Genomic DNA, 20,185 nt, shown 5'->3' with positions numbered 1-20,185 from the left:
AGATATTATATTGTCTAACTTTTAGCACACTAATAAAAAACTAGATCCCATAAATTTAGGAGTGCACTTTTACAAATACTGATCTCTAACATGGGGATTATGTGTTCCAGCAATGCTAAACTTGAATCTCCTTTAGAGGACTGTTAGTTGTTTGGAAATAAAAATCTGTCTTTCGACTCTTTTTTGGCCTACAGTTTTACCTGCAGGATAACATCATATTCTGCTTTTGTGTTACATCTTTAGCCATCAATATGAACTGCTTTCATATTTCGAATTTACTTTCTCTCTTAAACTTGAGTTTTAATATTATTTCTATTGTCTTCCTCTTCAACTTTCTCTTTGTTGCTTGTTCTGACTTTCTTGAAATGAAGCCCATTTGTGTGAAGCAAAAAGATGGAAAAAAATGTTGCCAACCACAGTGGTTCTACCCTGCAATCCCAGCTATGTGGGAAGCGTGTGGGGTTGGGAGGAGGAGCATGTAGAGATTAGAGGATCATGCTCATGGGATGGTCAGTGAGAAAACACGCTCAGAAGATTCCATCTCAACCAATGGCTGGGCATCATGGCCTGCTCCCAGCACCCCTAAGAGCGGAGGGAAGCACAGTTAGCTAGAGTGCAACTCAGGACAGCTTGGAAACAAAGAGAGCCCCCACCTTGCAAATCAGCATTGCAAAATTGAGCTATATACATGGCTTACGTAATAAGAGTGCTTGTTTAGCATGTGTATGGCCCTGAGTTCAATCTTCTACACCACCCAAGGGACAGCAGGTGAGGGGAAGAAATGAAAAAAAAAATGCTTGAGTAATACAAGCAACAATATCTTAAAGAAACAATGCACAAAAGTGGAGTCATGGAATTATAATGTTAAATCATTGCTTCGATCCTTAGATAGGAAACACACATTACCAACGTGAAACAACTTGTCTTTACCGTCAAAGATTTATACTGATTTTTAAGACGAAAGAATAAACGGTTCATTATTGCACAAAGTGTTTTCAGTACTTTCTCATGAGAATTACAAGTAAAAAATATTCCTGGAGGAATGTATGAAGTGTTAGGCATCTTTTTTTTTCTTCTAATATTATCTATCTTGAGACTCTAAACCATGTTCCCATGACATTTTGTAATTCTTCACTTCAATTCCTAAACTGTCTTCATCACTATTTCCAGAATCGCAGTGTTTTTCCATGGCATTTTTGAGTTTTGATTTCACTTCAAGGAACACTATTCATACTGTGCCTGTGAGTCAGGATTTAGACTTATCCTTTAAGAAATTGTTCAGCTGAACTGTACGGTTGGCAATGTGGTAAAACAAACAAGTATAACTTCAATGATGCAGACAAAAGGATGATCAGCTATTACCTGCCCTTCGTTCTCTCATGCTCTACCTGAACAGACAGAGCAAAAGGAATTGCCTGAGCATTGTTATTGCATTGCTTCAGTCTTTCCTCATTATGTCTAGTGTTTTATTATCATCTTTATTGTTTGATACATCACACATTACTTTCCACCTAGTTTGTCTTTCTGTGAAAAGTTGGCGCATAAACAACAAAGACACTTTTCATTCATGAAAGCGCCTGGCTCTTCAGTAACAGGCAAGGGCTAGGAGATTTGACAGGAGGATAAAAGAGCAAGGGGGCGTTTGTTGGTGTTTGTGCTGTTAGGCAATGCCGACATCTCCTCCTGCAAGCTGAAATCTCCCTGATCATTCATATTCGATGAAGAAAAATTGTTCAAACCTTTCTCTTTGCATAATAAAAGGCAGGAATTCCGAGGTGTCTTTGAGGTTCCAGAAGGCTTTCTGTCTTACCTCAATGACCCGTGAATATCTTTCGCCCTCTGATCAATGCCTGTGATTCTACTAATAGAATTTAATTTCTGATTCAATGCTTTGAGGTCAGCCAACAATGAAACACTCAAGGGAAATTAATACTGAAGTGGCTTATCATTAATGGGAAGGGAAAGATGGGGGCACTTTCTTTACTGAGAGGCTTGTCATTCCTCAGACTCCTAGAAGCAATATAAATATTATGACCAAGGAAGAAAGATTTCGAGAGTACTCCACAGACTCTTCAAGCTGGTGAGCACAGAGTTGGGGTAGGCCTGGTGCAATGGCAGCGAGCTCATTGAATGAGCTTTGAGTATGTTTCTTGCACTATATGATTTTCTTTTATAAAATAAGTATATTTGCAATAAGGATATAATGAAGAATGAAAGAGTGGAAAGGGAACCTTTATGGGAGAAAGCAATCTTAAAAACTTCTCACAATTGTACTTTGAAGGCCTCTGAGTAGCTATGAAACAAACTTTATGAGAGGCATTCCCGAAGACCTTGTGAGTGCAGCACGTAGCTTGGAAGTCCACCTGGGATCACTCCCCACACTGAAGGTACTAAACGTCATCCTGGGCAGTGCTGGCTCAATTAACCTACCCTTGTGTTTGTGTGTTTTCATTAGATGAGCAGTCCTGAAGGTGGCCCGAACTTCATCCCTATGTAGCGTGCAGTCATAAAATAATGGGCATATCATCTTTAAGTCATGCTAGAATCACTTTAGACCAATGTTACATGCTGTGATAATATAATAGCTTATGAGGCCTGGCAAGATATTAGGGAAACATTGGTGGCATGGATGTTTACTAGCTTTTTTTTTTTTTCTGGAAGAGCAGAGTTGTGTGCTACACAAATACAAGTATTGAGATGCTTGCTTGCAGTGTTTGTTTGTGTGGCATGCAGTTCCACTTCTGGCAGAGAAAGTATTCTTTCCTTATTTTCGGTGGTATTGACACTTGAATTTATGATTGATAGGCAGATGCTTTATCAGCTGAGCTCCACTTCCAGAAATCAAACTATGCATTCAACCATTTTTGCTTTAATTATGTTTTTCAAATAAAGTGTTTGTTTTCCCAGGCCTGTATGTACTGAGAGCTTTACATTTGTGCCATCCATTTAGGTGGTATTACAGGTACCAATCACTATGATTAGATTATTAATTGCAGTAGGTTCTCACTATTTTTTGCACTGTATTATTATTTATTCACTTATTTTATGTTTTTGATAATCTCTACCTCCTACCTACCTATGATTAACTGCATGAGCTACCATGTCTTGTCCAGAAAAATTCCTGCAGCAGAAAGAAAACTCATGTCCTGAGACTCTAAATTTAACATTAGCTATATCATTGATTAATTAATTATAGTTCATAATTGATAATGAAAATATGCAAATTTATGTATACATAATTGCATTTACACTAAATTTACTATCCAATGGGATGAGAAACTGAAAATAACTTTATTATGTCAGTGTATGTTGAAATGTCTTTGGCCTTTGGAAGTATTTTCCACTGTGATAAAAGCAATCTTGATTATCAGGACATGCCTCAACGTGATTAGGAACTTTGGAGTCTAGTGCACTTGTGTGGGAAATGTTTGACGTGTAACCATTTTGTTTCTGTTTTAAGAGCTGCCAGAATTTCGCCTACCTTAGATGTCTGGAGTATGGAACAATGATGGCATATTTTAAACTAGTGTATTTCTGTGCTATAAAGTCAATAGTTTTAAGACTATGGACATAGTCTATTAGCCACTATCACCTCTATCTAATTTCGAAGTATTTCATCACTCAGAAATCAACCTCACACATTATGGCAGCCATTTCCAGTGCTGTGCTTCAACCCTGGGCAACAGTTAATCCGTTTTCTGTATCTGTGTCTTTGCCTGTTCAGAGTATTTTCCCGGAACAGACTGAAGCAAGATCGGCTGCTTGTGACTGGCTACATTGCTTCTACTTTTTGACCGTTATAAATCATGCTGGTGTGAACATTCCTACCCCAATGTTTGGTTAAATGTTGTAAATTCTCTTAGAGACGCAGATGACATAATCCTTTCTAAAGTATTTGGAATCACAAGCACTTCTGATTTCATTTTATTGACATTTTGGAATAGCAATATAACATTTATTGATTAAGAATCCCTAATATGGAAAACTAAAACCTGAAATACTCCCAAATCAGAAATTTCTGAGCATTATGGTGTCAGTCAGAAAGGTCTGATTTCCGAGCATGTTTGGCTTCATGTGTTCAGATTAAAAAGATGTTCACTTTATATACCTAGCAGTGGAATCAATGGAAATGATATGTTTGAATTGTGGTAAAATATTTTGGGCATCTTACTTTCTTAAAAACCTGTAGTATTTTATTCTCATCAGCCACCTATGAGGATTCTAGTTTATTTATATATTGGCAAATGCTTGTTAGTAATATGTAGTTTTGAAATACATCTTTATTGACTAATGAAGCTGGGCATTTTTATTGAGCTTGCTGATCATTTGTATACAGTTAGAAAGAAGTATCTAATTCAAAGTCAACTTTAAAAAATATTTGCAGTGGTTCATTATAAATTTTGGAAACAAGCCTCACATCAGATTAAAAGTATCAAATATGTTCTCCATTTTATTAGTTTCTCATTTTGATTACTTCCCCTCATTGTTATCATATTCTTAATAGAATAAACAAATATGTAGACCACAATTTTACCTTCATGGAAATGCCCAAGTTTTGGAAGGAACTGTAAAACTGAAAAGATTGTAGGATGGAGAAAACAGTAAGTCAATGTCTTACTTGTTTATAATACGTGGCCTCATGATTAAAAGCAATGCGAAGTGTCTGTGCTTGTGAGGGTTCGCATGCTTATAGGAATTTAAACTCTGTTATGTAGTGCTACTCATCCAGTTTTTCTTTTGTTGCGTGTACATCTGGTATCAAATCTAAGAAAAAAGGGCCTAATAAAAGATGACTAAGACGATTATGTTTCCCTCTGTGAGTTTTATGTTTTAGTTCTTACATTTATTTATACAATGCATTTAGACTTATTTTTGCATGAGTTATGGAAAAAAGATTCAACTATTCTTTTGAAGATGGATGCACACTTAAAAAAAATAAGGTTATACGAGTTTTCTGAGTTTGTTCTCCCAATTTCAGGTAGTTTTGTATTTTCTGGGGGCGTCCCTTATTACTTCCAGATATTTTTTCTTTATTTTTTGTTTATTTGATTGTTTTGTTTATAAGGTTGTCAATGCCAGCAAAAATTTGTAGGGTGTTTACTGGAATTGCATTGAATTAGTAGATAGATTTTTCAGAGTATTAATAACTATATTAGTTACTGGAATTGCTTCCCCACATAGCAAAATCTGAGTGACCCAAAGAATGAAAATTTCTTTATTTATGGTTCTTGAGATTAGAAATGTGGAACAAAAGTATTAGCAGGATGAATTCTTTCTGAATGCTGGAGGAAAGAATCTGTTCTACCTACTTTCTTCTTTGTTCTCCAGAATTCCTTCATCTCCCTTCATCTTCTCTTCTGATTTTCACATGAAATTTACTTAAGCTTTCTTCAACTTCTACCAGTGATATTTTGAAATTTCCCATATACAAATTGTATACTCTTTTGCTAAATTATTAATATTGTCAGGCACTTTTGATGCTTACATAATGTGCTAAATGGAATATGAGTTGTGTTATTTTGAAATAAGATCTTGCTATGTAGCCCCCTCTGGCCCAGAACTCTTGATTCTCCTTCTTTAGCCTCCTGAGAGCTTGGGTTATAAGGATGTTCAACCATACCTAATCTAGACCTAATGTCTTAATTTTGTTTTCAGATTTATCATTGCTAAGATATAGAGTGACAATTAATTTTCATATCTAGATTTACTATTCTGAAATGTTGCTGAGCATGTTCATGAGGTATATTTGTTTTAAGTGTATTAGTATGATTTTCTTTATAACAAAGAAGTCATCTGTAAACAGAGATAAAGTTATCACCCTCCTTAATTTTCCTGAGCTAAACTTTCCATACAATATTAACAAAAACTGGTAAGAACATATTGATGTCCTTGTAGAAACTATAGGGAAAAATGTTTCTGCCTTTCTCTATGAAGTAGGGTATTAACTACAACTTCTCTCCAATTTTCCTTAATAATTTATGTGGGGGAAGTTTCCTTGTATTAGTTTGTTTGGTTATTTATATTAGAAAAAACATTTAATTTTTCAAATTATTTTTTATTGAATTTAAGATGACATATTTTAAAATAATTGTCTATTGTTGTAGTATGTAAGCATGATACAAACTCACATTGATGGAAAATGGGGTTATAATCATTTGAATATTGTTAGATTGGGTTTGCTTGTATTTTGTTGTATATTTTTGTAGACATTCCCAGGAGATATTTTAGGAGAACTTCAAAAACAGATCAAGAAATGGCTCCTCAGTACTAGCATTAAAGAAAAAAATATTAATCATCTCCAGATAGAGACAGATGGATCTCTCCATGACAACACTTAACATTGACATTTTTAGAGTCCTTTAACTTAAAAAAATTCTTAGTTTAGTCAACAAATCTGATCTTTGCCTGCATAGCACACCCTTGAACTATGCCTGTTCCTTACTAAACAAGAACATTGCTTGTTGAAGTAGATAGGCTTATGGCATTTTAATCATTCATATAAAAATTTATTAACATTTATTTTCCTTTTGAATTTCTCTTTATAACACTTCTTCTTTATTTTTCTTATGTTATTATTTTTTTGGCCAGTCGTGGGCCTTGGACTCAGGGCCTGAGCACTGTCCCTGGCTTCTTCCCGCTCAAGGCTAGCACTCTACCACTTGAGCCACAGCGCTGCTTCTGGCCGTTTTCTGTATATGTGGTGCTGGGGAATCGAACCTAGGGCCTCGTGTATCCGAGGCAGGCACTCTTGCCACTAGGCTATATCCCCAGCCCTTATGTTATTATTCTTAACCCGTATTTTGAATTGTCATTTCTGCCAGAGTTTCAGAATACTTTACAATATATTCTTACAGAAAAAGACCAACTTATTTGGTTTTACTAGAATAATCTAGTACTGTTATCATACTCATTGTGAAATGTTGCAAGACCTGATCTTCTGTGTTTCTAAGCAATGTCTCTGATAAACTGTTGTGTTCAGGTTTTGTTTAGATGAGTTGGTGAAGAAGCTGTGGAGATTATTTTACTTTAAAAATTTAGAACACTTATGTAATCCTGAAAAATATTGTTTATAACACTGTAAATTTGCCTGTCATCTCTCCCAATTGCCAGCTTCCTGAATGCAAGAATTATAATTTCCATGTTGTCTGTATTTTCCAAAATGGCATGTATATGATTAAGTCGCTCTAACTACTGTCATGTAGAATTTTTTACATATAAAAAAAAACTATACAATCTTCATTGCCTGATATGCTAACTACTAGTCATGTTTAATTTTTGTTGTTATTACAAAGCTGATGTACAGAGAGATTATAAGAGTGTAAGTCAGGTGGTGATTATGTTTCTTTTTTGGTGATGTCACGCCTTCCTTCACTCTCTCCCAGTTTTCCCCTACCTTCCCCAAACACAAGTTGTGTAGTTCATTTTCAACATGATGTGCAGTTAGTACCACTGCTGCATTTGTTCACCTTCTATCTCTGCATTTCGATGCCTCTCCTTAAACTCCTGAGGACATAAAACTAAAAGGACAAAAATAAAAGAAAACAGAAACAGCAAAAGAGAAAAAACAACCCTCTTTTGTGGATATCCTAGAGTTCACTTTGATAAACATTATTTTGACCATATACAAATAGGCCATGTGCCTTTGTGCTCCTCTCCAAAGAGTATCCTCCTTTGGCCTCATTATGCGGGAATGCCTAGAGACCTGTATAATTTATTATTTCTCAGTGTAATTTAGAGCTAACTTCTGCATATGAGAGAAAACATGTGCCATTTGTCTCGCTGAGCTGAGCTTACCTCACTGAACATGCTTTGTTCTAGGCTCTCTGCAAATGACATAATATTAAATTTTCTAATGGTTGTGTAAAATTTCATCATGAATAACTACCACATACTTTGTATAGAATCATCTTTTGTTGGACATCTGGGTTGTTTACACACCTTGGCTATTATGAATAGTACAGCAATAAATATCAGTAGGGAAAATTTCTTTATGGTATCCTGGCTTGTGATGTTCTGGGTAGATGCCCAGTTGTGGTATGGCTGGGTTGTAGGGAAGATCTACATACGGTTTTTTTGAGGGACCTCTAGATGGCTGTCTAGAGTGGTTGTACTAGTTTACATTCCCATCAACGGTGCAATAGGGTTCCTTTTTCTCGACATCCTCACAAACATTTGCTTTTTTTGAATTCACAATGTTGGTCAGTTCAATGGGGTGCCATGGAATCTCAGAGTAGTTTGGATCTGCATTTCTTTTATGGCCAGGAATGATGAGCAATTACTTGTGTGTTTCTTTGCCATTCTTATCTCTTCTGAGGAGTCTCTCCTTAGCTCCTTTGCCCATTAAGTGATAGGTTTATTAGCCCTAGCTTGGGTTAGTTTCTTGAACTCCTTATATATTTTGGATATTAGGCCTTTGTCAGATATATTACTGGTAATGATCTTCTCCCAATCTGTTGGCTTCCTACCTAACTAACTTTGTCCTTTCCTATGCAGAGGCCTTTTATTTCATTTATTTATTTGCTTGTTAGTTGTGAGGCTGGAACTCAGGGCTTGAGCACTCTCCCTGAGCTTTTTTGCTTAAGGCCTAGCACTTTACCACTTTAATCTAAAACACCACTTAGGAGTTTCTGATGGCTAATGTTAACTGGAGATAAGAGTCTCACACACTTTCTTGTCTGGGCTCTTCAGATTTCAGCCTCCTGAGTAGTTAGAATGAGAGGCATGAACCACAGAAAAAGGATTCCAGAAAGTTCAATGTAATCCCATTTTCAAGTCTCACTCTTATCTTAAGAAAATAAATCCTTCTTTAATTGCACTTATATGATAACTTTGCATACATCAGGGATCTTCTCCTTTTTTTTTTTTTTTTTTTTTGGCCAGTCCTGGGCCTTGAATTCAGGGCCTGATCACCATCCCTGGCTTCTTCCCGCTCAAGGCTAGCACTCTGCCACCTGAGCCACAGCGCCCCTTCTGGCCGTTTTCCATATGTGTGGTGCTGGGGAATCGAACCGAGAGCTTCATGTGTAGGAGGCAAGCACTCTTGCCACTATGCCATATTCCCAGCCGATCTTCTCCTTCTTAATCTCTACTTTGCATTAAGATATAAGCCCATCATTCTGAGTCATGTTAAAACACTAGAAATCTCTCTGATTTCATAAGAAATATAGGATTTTATCACTAAAGCATAAGCTTATTTGAAGCAGGTTAACTTTTTATTATTTTGCTCTTCTTTCTGATTTGTGAACCAAACAACAGTATGGAATTATGTTGTTTTAGTTAAACCATTAAGTAAAAAATATGCTTAGAAACTCAGAGAATAGAAAGGAAATGCACATTCCAGTTCATTATTTCGGGGATGGAAAAGAATGGTAGTAATAGAGATGCATTGCTTCCAAGAGTATTAGGTAAATTCTTGATATTTTTGGTTCTTACCTCAATTGTGATAAATGAATTTGTCTGACATAGTGAAGCTCTACTCTAGAGGCTGGAAGCTTCCTGGTGTTTTTCTGAAAACGTTTCCAACAGATAAATGGATAAATAATTGCCATGGATACATATTTCAATAGGTAATAGTGTATTCCTACAAAGTAGAACAATGGAGAAGTCTTCCTGATGCTATCATTTCAGAAAAAGGGATTAAATAAAGAATCTTGTCAGTGGAAAATAGCATATAAAGGAAAATTGCCAACAATAGCAGTACTGCATAGCAGGGGAGGAACAATGGAAAGCTTAAGTGCATTTTATGGTGCTCTGGTGGAGTGTTGCCAGCAAGGCCACTTTTCTTTAATATGTCTACAAGTTACTAGTAGAGAGAGTCTTGATGGAACAGTAGAGAGGCAGGAAGGACGAGAGAGGGAAAGGAAGGGAAGATGGAAGTTGGGAGGGAAGGAGTATCTGTTACATATATAGTTTTGTTCATGTTGTTTTAGTTTCTCTCTGTTATTTTCACAGTTACTATTTTTATTCTATGGACTTATTTCATCTACTCTTCTGTACTTCTTCAAATGTTCTTGTTAAGTCAACAATGATATCATTGTTCAATCTAGTTCACACTTTCCACTTTATTAATCATGTTTAATCTCTTTGCCATATTTACCCTGGTTGCTGCCTCTCATCTTGAAATTCATTGCTTCCTTGAGTTCCAACATGCATTATTTCTCCTTCTCTGTCATTATTGAAACAGTATTTCAGCCACATTTGTCTTTTGTTTTTACATACCTTTTAATAACAGATTCTCAATGATTCTATTCTTGTCATATTTTCTAACTTGGAATTTACCTTGAAAATATAAAGCTAAGGACTGCCAAGTTATACTTACTAGGTTAAACATTATTTTATGAGTTTCTTATATTCCAATGTCTTTTTCCATGACATCTACTTGTGATAAGAGATGGGTTGAATCAGAAATAATGCATGACATCTGCTCCCCATATTATAAGTCAACCTCTGTCAATTCAATTCACCCATGGAAGAGCAAACATATATATGTATATATATGTATACATATACACGTACATACAGGAAATTTTGTGGTGTTATAATTCCTTACCTAACAAAATATAATTTATTTAGTACTTATACTTTATTAGGATTTATAAGCAATCTAGAGATGGTTTAATGTGCATATAAAATACTACAACATTTTGAATAAGAGGTTTGAATTTCCACCAGTTTTGGTGTGTGTGTGCTTATGTATGCATGTATGTGTGACATTATATGCTCTAAGTGTTTATTTCCTGAAACCAATATTTGTGGATATTGAGGAATTGACTGTATTTCTTCACTCCAATATCAACTTTTGTTCCAATATTTGCTTCATTTAATGACACTACTCTCCAATGAATCACGCAACTTAAAAGCCACTGCAGTCTTTGTTACTCTACTTCTCATTTCAGACATGTACTCTGTCATCCAGTCATATTTAGACTATCTTTCATTATCTCTCAAGCCCATTCTCTGCTCCCCTATTCTGATACAGTTAAATCCAAATTCTCTGATACTTATTTTTTTTACATACTTGGATTACGAACGAAGAGAAGCAGAAAACAGGAAAGAAGAGAATAGCTATTAGACTGACATCCTATGTAACTGTCTGCTTCTAAGTATGATGGGGAGGTGCTGAAAATGTTTCCTTAAAAATCATATAACTCTTATTTCAGGAGGCTTGAAAGAGAAGAGGTTAAGGAAGGGTTCGACAAATTTTTTCACCTTTTTATCTCTAACTAGTCAAAGATTTTTCTCCAGCCTTTTAATGTCTCACATTGACTGACTACATATTTGAAGATGATATATGGAACACCTCCTACCCTACACCTCCCCCCACCCCGCAAAAAAATAGCAGGACAGGAGGTGTTAAGATTAATGACACCTGAAGAACATATGAAGGCAGCCAATGCAGACACATCTATGCCTGGTTATATCTAATATACGTATTCTTGTACTTTATTCTATCTTTACCATGCCATCATCCAGATTTAAAATGCCAGTATATTATTTTTCCTGATATTGAAAGGGTACGCAAACTTATTTCTATCAGTAAAGATTAAGAAAAACAACAGAAATTTCTGTACTCATGCACAAAATATCAGGTAAATGACTCCTATGTGTAATTGGTCTTACTTATGAAAAAGCATTTACATTGGTTTCAGAAGTAGTCAGCATTATCTTGTGACATCTAAACAAAAGTAATTATATAACAATTAATCATTTTAATGCAATTTTACTTACTAATTTTAAGTAAATGGTTTAATAAAAATAAAAGCACATAGAATGATCATTATACAAATAAATCTTATCCAACTACTGAAATGTGCTAGAAGAAAATTGACAACAATATGAAATTGGGAAGTTGCTAGATTTATTTAGAAGAGATTCATTTTAAATTGAGATCATTTGATTTTGATGTCATGTGTGGATTATAAAGTAACAAAAGTTGTTATTAATGATAACATGAGAGTGAAGTACATTATATAATGATACATGTTTAATAATCCACTATTGATTATAGCTAATAAGTAATATTTTATATTACATTATAATATATAAATATGTATTAAAGGTTTATATATACATATATTAACTAAATAACTTGTTAAATTTCTCATCTGAAATCTGCTGTTTCAAATATTTGCAAATCAAGACACACAATATAGTATATGACATAATTTAGGTCTATATATAAACAAGTAAAAGAGACCGTAATTTCTTCTGACTTTTGTTGCTGTTGGGTCATAATCTTTGCCAAGTTGTGAAGGAATTAAAATACTCTGATGCATTTGTTCATGGAGCACATTTTTTTAATTATAGACAATTTTTTTCTGTGAGTCACAGTTACCTTTACATTTAATATTTACATAGTCTTTATTTGAGATTCAATGAACCATTTATTAGCCATGCAGTCTTTCTTTGTTAGTCACAATCATAAATGTAGATACAGAACTCCACAGTGATTATTATAATTGCAATATGTCATTGTCTAATTAGAGAAAATGTGATTAGAGCTGAGAGCTGTAGAATAGGCATCAACTTGATTCTACCTATATTATGCCTTTACTAATCTTAATTGTATTGCTTTCAAGGTTTTCCATTACCACAAACATGTTGCAATGAATGCCCTTGTGAAAGCACTTGTCAACATCTCTGATTACCATTGTCTGCTAAGAAATCACAAATCTATAATTTCACTTCTGTTCTCTCCATTGACAGGCTCTTTCATCCAGCAATCATATTGTCATATGCTCTAAAACATAAAGTCTACAGTAAACACTTTTTTTCTAAAGCTATCTCAATAACTCATCTCAGTATGCAGTAATTGTCTATGTGAGCACACAATCCCTAGGTATAAATCTCATTCATTCACTTATTATTTAAACCTTTACCTCAAATATAAGTTCCATGTTTGTACACTTGTTTCTATCTTGACAACAACTGTTTTGGTTTGAACAGGTCTCATTCTCAACTAGAGAACTCCAGTGTTTTCCTAGTTCCTTAAGTTCATTCTCCCATCCTCTTCTGACCCCAGCATACAAATGGACATTTTAACTGTAACTGGACTATCTCACTTGTCTTTTAAAATTCACCAAATAATTTATCATTGGCCTTAAATTTCTTAGCTCTTAAATTTTGTGGCCTTTGAGGCATGGTATGAATCTGCCAAATAACTCTGACATTCTCGACTTTAAAAAAAGATGAGCCATTTTCAGCTTCTTCCTATTTCTCAATAATACCAAATTTTCTTGGATTTGACCCAAATATCAGTTCTTCAGAGACTACACTTAAATATCCTACCTAAAAGAATTTTATTCTGCGTGTATTATTGGGTTGGTATGTAATTTAAGCCTTTTGATTACTCTTTGGAAATATAGAGGGTTGAACTCAGGGCTTCATGCTTGCTAAACAAGCCCTGTATTGTTTGAGCCATATCACCTGGCACCAGGCCTGATTTTCACTAGTGTTATATAATCTGAGGCAGAAAAAAAAATACATGATCATATACATAATTGTGCATCCTCACACAGGGTTCACCTCCTATATATTCAGGTCCTATTAAATGGAAAATTGAAAGAACACACAACTAATCATTTAAAAATGCTTTTACAGTTTATTTCATAACAATTCTATTTTTATCATTTCCTATTCTTATTAATTCCTTACTGTGATAATTCATAAATTAAACTCTACCATCAGTTGCTTTGTTCAGAAAAGTATACTCTAGGGACTGAGAATGTGGCCTACTGGTAGAGGGCTTGCTTCATATGCATGAAGCCCTGGGTTCGATTCCTCAGCACCACTTATATAGAATAAGCCAGGAGTAGCACTTGAGCCAGGTGGCTCAAGTGGTAGAGTGCTAGTGTTGAACAAAAAGGATTGCTGTTTTCCTTTGTTTTTGTGTTTTTTTTCTTCTACCTGTGGCCATTATCAAAATATGTTTTTAAGCTTTTAATCTTCTTTTACAGATTTTGCATGTGAGACTAAAGTGGAGACACAATAAAACTCTATGCTTTCTTTTATCAACTGATTTCTGGTAGTTTCTGATATTCAGTTGAGCTAGGTGGAGAACTGAGCAATGAATTTTCCTTTCTTCTCACTGTCTCCTATCCAATGCTTCTTCACTCAGCCAAGTCAGTGTTTAGAAACAAATTCCAGGATAGAGCTTTTGCAGTTAAAAACATCATGAGAATTACTGTCCCCAGAGTTCCACATCCAACTCTAGGTCCCTCCCTTGAGTTCCAGAGGCCGCAGTAATTGTCAAGTGGTACCCATTTCTCAAGGCTCTGAGCCCTGTTTCCACTAGGCTGACTCTTCAAGTCTAAAAGTTCATAATTCTAGAATTGTCACTTCATTTTCACTTCCCTGCATTAGCATCTGCTTCCTGCAGTTAGTCCTCATGAAAACTTGGCATTGTTGGTTTCCTTTGCAGTTTTCCAAAACCAAGTTAGCAATTACTCCCATCAGATTCTTGCTGTTATTCTACCTTCCATGGCTTCTTTCTCCTGACTGGATTCTGACTAACAGAGTAAGACTGAATCATTGGCTAATTAAAGTGTCTAAGGAAACGACAAAGCTATATTTCAACTTCTAAAGCAGCTCTTAGAGTTATGGGAGGAAAAAAGTTAAGTGGTTTTCTGATGTTGGTCCCAAAGGTACAAATATCAGCTCTTTGGTAAAAAGCCTTTCTATAGAGTGAGCTCATTCTCCTCACGAGGCTCTGAGTCTTGAATCACGTAGGTGTTCATGGCAAAAGAGGCAGAGAAATGAGTGGTATACTTTGTAACAGGAGTTCAATGAAGAGGGAACAGTGAGGAAATGACAGGATTGGAGAGGGCTAATCCTCTCTGAATAATGGGACAGTCTCTAAATGTATAAATATTTAATTTCTGGTTGTTTCTCCTTCAAAAGCAGAAAAAAAATAGAAAATAAGAATAATTAATGTATGCTGCTAATAGATAGAAATGGAGAGTTATCTAAAGTATTTTGAGAAATATAAATTGCTAAATTAATAAAACATTATTCAGGTAGCATGCATTAAGAAAAGAATTTAGTAGGGAGCACAGGAATGGAGGTGCAAAAGCATGAGAAATTTCAATCATTGTATTCAATATACACTATGAAAACAATGAACTATGTAACTTATGGGTAGGGATGAGAAGGGGAAAACGAAGGCAGGAATGACAAGAAGCCTGGGGACTTATGAAATGTAACCACTTTTTGTTGGTGATGTTCAACCTTCTCACCTCAAATGCCAGAAAAACAAACAAACAAAAACAGTTTTGTTTTATGTGTGCTTGATCTCAAGTGCTGCTTATCTCGGGGGTCCTCATTGGGGGGAAATAGGAGCTAAAGGACTTGGACACTTTAATGTTTTATTATAAATGTTTATAATAAGTAAGGTATTGGCACCTTGCTGCAATGTTTACTATGAAGTGTTTACTAACCTCAGTTGTTAAGTTACCAGCATCCTGGCTGCCACATCGCCAGGACCTGAACCTGCCCCTCTACCTCACCATCGAGGGAAGGAAGAGCCATCTGCGCTGCCTTGAGCGACACCAGACTGGACCAGAATTCCTGTTTTCCGTGGACTGACCCCGATAAGAGACCCTCCATTGCCTTGTGCCTTGTTGTAATTGCTCATGTGTTACAATCACTCATGTGTTACAGTTGCTCATGTTTGCATTTGCCTTGTATTACGATTGCTTATGCTCATGTCTGCTTTATGCTCCCATTTACCTTATGTTTACATTGGGTCTCTTGTTGTAAGCGATGGGCCAGAGCTGTCTAGGTACCAAGTGGCCTTTGGCCTTTTAGCCATATAAGAACCCCAAGAGGCTCGTCACTCAAACCCTAGGACCTGCTGCTCAGTAAGGTCCGCTGGCACCGGAAAAAATTATCAGGCTCTCTTTCGAGTGCCAATCCCACTCTCCCCAAGGCCTCCCATCGGGCCCGCCAGCCCGGCAGGAAGGTCAGCCTGAAGAGCTAGGGCGTTAGCCCAAGACGGGTAAGACTCCCCTTTGGGGGGGGGGGGCAACCTAAGACATGGCGCGCTCTCGAGTAGGGCGCCTCCTGCTGTTCGAAAAAATATATATATATATATAAAAGAGGCAGATGTTGGGGTCCATCTTTCTCCCCTGGATGGAAGGGGCCTGAGGCACTTCCCCCAGCTGGGGAATGCGGCCCTTCCATCCTCTCTACATTGGAATCCGGAGAAACCGGTTGGGCAAATAGACCCCCGACTTAGCTGGCAGCCAGCCTGGCGCCTACCAGCCCGGCCCTGGTTTGGCGCGCTCAGAGTGACGTAGCCCCTTGGAGGTCAAGTGACCAGCCCCTTGGAGGTCAAGTGACAGCCTTTTGGCCTATCGGAATCCTGGCCAACCCCCTTCCCCCGGATCATCTCCCCTTGTCCCTCTCTCAATAAAGTTAGTTCGCTCTCAGAAGCTTACTCCGTGGCCTATGTACGTTAGCTCCCAGGGTAGGATAGCGGTCACATTGCCACGCGGGTCGCGCGCACGCCAGGCCGGAGCCGCCCCTATGTCTCACCCTGACAGACCTGCAGGCCGAGGGTTAGGGGAGAGGACGATACGAGGGTAATAAGAGAGAAAATAAGCATTTGAGCCGGAGCAGAGAAAGCAGACCCAACACTCAAGGACTTTATCTTGTTTACCTTTTTGCTTTGCTGGAACTTGTCATGTGAGTCAGAACTCCAGCCTGTCTCTTACCTTTATTAATTGGAGATGGAGTTTTTCTGGACCCTTCTCAGACTGAGTTGGAACTGTAGCCTTCAGATCTCAGCCTCTTCATTAGAGAAGATTTCAAATATGATCCACTGGTACTTGGTTATTAATGTGGTCTGATTTAGTTTCTCTTATAATTCGAATAAATATGCACAGCTATTTCTAAACCAATAATTTATCATGAATTTCTATACAAATGATGTATCGTGAAAGTCAGGGATTTTACTTCATTTTCATATTTCAATACCCTTTGCATAAAAAAAAAACATGTTTTCCATTGTCCATGATGATACCAGCAAAACAACTGAGTGAATTCACGTAATTTACATTTCTCATTTGAAAAGAAAGACCAAAAAATACGTAAATATAAGGTGCACAAAAACACTTAAAGCAACTTGTAGAGTAATTGGGATGTAGCAAACATGTTGAATGGCACTAACATATTAACTCCTAATAGCCTGACATTTGTTCTCATCTAAAGCAACATAGAGAAGCATGAGAGTGTGGAAGGCGTAATTTTAACACTGGACAGATCACCAACAGAAAAGCATATCACCTTCTCACAGACCAGTTGTCCACAATACTATTAACGCAACGCAATGCCTTGACTTTTGAGGACGTCCCTTCTTTACTTAGAAAATTAAACCAAAACTATAGACCATCAACTACTTGTGTGACCTCTTTGAGCATCTGGGGAATCCAGTCCCTAGGGGCTTGTTAGGACATAGGGTTGTCTCCTCCTTGCTTCTGAGAATTAGCTAGTGGTATCTGCAATGGAGGTCAGCTGAGGTTGCTCCAAAATGGAAAAAAGAAGACATATTTAGGGGTTGGAGCCATGGCTTCGTTGGTAGAGAGCTAGGCAATGAGGGAAAGCGTCGGGTACAGAGTTTGAGTCCTGGTCTGGGACCTTAAAAAAAAAAAAAGAGGACTTATTTAGAAATACACAAAATCTTTCCATTTGGGAAACAAAATCTACTTTTTTTCTTGAATATTTTTGTTTCAGATTTTGTTCCAGAAAACAATATGAATGCAATCCTTAGCTATGTCACATCAAATAGAAGAAAAATTCCTTCTAAAGCCTGCCAGGAAACTCTCCTTGGTGAACTACGAATAATCCCAGGCTCTTCCCTGAATTAACCTTCATTGTATAGGCCCTTATTTTGGTGAGAACTAAACTTTCCTAAGTAGGAGATAACTTAAAAAAAAAAAAAAAGAGCACATTAGGAGAGTTGACATTCATAGCCACATCATGCCAGGGAAGTCTGAAGCTCAGACCCTGCTGCTGCTTTTGTCTGCCTCCCCTTCTGCTTCCAGCAAGACTCGGATACTGCAGTTACTTTGGCATGAGCCCTCTCTGGCTGCTCTCTTGGAGAACTGGCAGACAGAGGATGAACACGTTGAAGAGTCAACCCCATTGGTGTCAGACTAATCCCCAGGAATGCGATCCATCCCGGCCATGACTAGGCAGTAGTCCTAGCCTCTAGTCCTCCCTACATGTGTATATGTCTCAGCCGAGCACTGTTTTGAACAGAGAATAAAAGGTGGACAACATTGTGTTTGCCACCACCTTTTGAAGAGCACCCCAAAAAATGCCATTGGGAATTTGACACTCTATACTCGAAGACTAGGGAAAATGCATGACTAGGTGAAAGAACATTCAGGTATATTCACCTTTATGTTTCTAGTGAGGCTTGTCTTAAACTATTTTGTTTGAGCTTTTGTTATTATGGTACAGCAATAATATTTAAGAGAAAATGCCGTAAGAGTTATGAGCAAGCAAACATTGTGTGTGTGTGTGTGTGTGTGTGTGTGTGTGTGTGTAAGACTGCAAGAGGGAGAGAGAATGTGAAAGAGAAAGAATGAAGAGGAAGGGATCTATATAGATAGAAAGAAAAAGGAAGACACAGTGTGAGGATGATGAATGCTAGCATCATATTTTTACCAAGGAAGGGATGAGGAGAACTTGTTCACCACTGCTAGAGGTGGAAGGCTTGAGACTGGCAGGAGGTGATCTGTAACATTTTTGCTGCAGCTTGTTGAGTCTTTTGGTGGGTGAGTCATGAAGTTGATCTCAATGAAATTTTGCAGTTTTTTTTATTCTAGAATTAAAATTGCTTTTTTTCCCCAAACAGTCCTGTCTTCTTCCCTCCCTTCCTCTCTTTCTTTCTCTTTCACTATTTTTCTTTTTTCCTTTCCTTCTTCCTATCATTTTTTTCTGCCTGCCTTTTTGCGATACCACAATACCCTGAAACCCATCAGAATGCATGAGACTATATAAAGCCTCATGCTTGCGTCAATAACAACTAGTAACATGTAAATATTAGCCACAAAATGATAAATCATTTTGAATGGTTTATCAGCAACAATGTCCAGCACAAACAAACTTCCAGCTCTGGAGTTCAAAGCTTCTGAAGCTCTGCTGCTCGCCTCTGAGTTGAGTTCTTCAACTATGACCATCCAGCTTCCGGAAGTCCTAAGCCCTTGGAAACTGCACGTTTTGTTTACCGAGCTCTGACCCTCACTGACATTACTCCAGCAGGCGCTGGATCCCTTCCGTGGCAGCTGCTCCTTTCTACAGCACCTGTGTACATGCCTGTGAGCCCCAAATAGCAACAACCCCCAAACACAGGGAACTCCAAAGCCCGCCCTGTTGTGCTCAAGGTGTGTGTTCCTATCTAACTTTCTGTAGGGACCCAACTTTCCAGACTTCATCAGATTTCAGGGGCAGCTGCAGAGTTGGCTTCTCATTTCTTCTCATGAGTATTTCTTTAACTTTTTGCTCTATAAAGTTTTAAAGAGCTGCTTGACATTTGTGAAAGGTTTCATGATTCTATGGGTGTGCTCTGGTGATTTCTGATATTGTGTGTGTGTTGTGGGAACCAAGTGAAACGTGTAAAGATGCCCCCTTTTGAGTCCCTAAAAACCGCAGGCTTAGGCAGAGTAGTGGGCCTGGGGAAGGGCAAACTTAAGCTGGAGAGCAAGAACATGTTCTGGTAAATGCCACCCAAGCCCTTATGGAAAAGCGAACAATGGGAGAATGTGGAATGCGGTTTTTCTACTATCCTGTTAACTGCGCTTCTGTAACTATGTGCTTGCTTGTTTGCTCTAATGACCATTGTGACTAAAAGGAAAACTGCAAAATTTCCGGAGAATAATTATACTGATTTGGAAAGCATAGTAAAAATGCTAATAGTTGAGTTGATATTTTGTCAGCCTAACCGCAAAATTCTGCTTCTGTGAACCGCTTGTTTAACCTGTTTTTAAAGTGCCTTGAGCACCTGTGTGTGGTTTTTGTGCTTAAATATGCTAAACTATAGAGACTCTGAGCTGCAGTCTACATCCCGACTCTAAGACTTAGCCCTGGCATACAGTGGAATAAATTTTTCTCTTCTCTCTCCTGGTCTGGCTATCTCTTATCTGGCGGGTGGACAGTGTGTGTGTGTGTGTGTGTGTGTGTG

Source organism: Perognathus longimembris, chromosome 16 (assembly GCF_023159225.1).
Source record: "Perognathus longimembris pacificus isolate PPM17 chromosome 16, ASM2315922v1, whole genome shotgun sequence".
In the NCBI taxonomy this organism is placed as follows: domain Eukaryota; kingdom Metazoa; phylum Chordata; class Mammalia; order Rodentia; family Heteromyidae; genus Perognathus; species Perognathus longimembris.
This window is presented reverse-complemented; position numbering follows the sequence as displayed.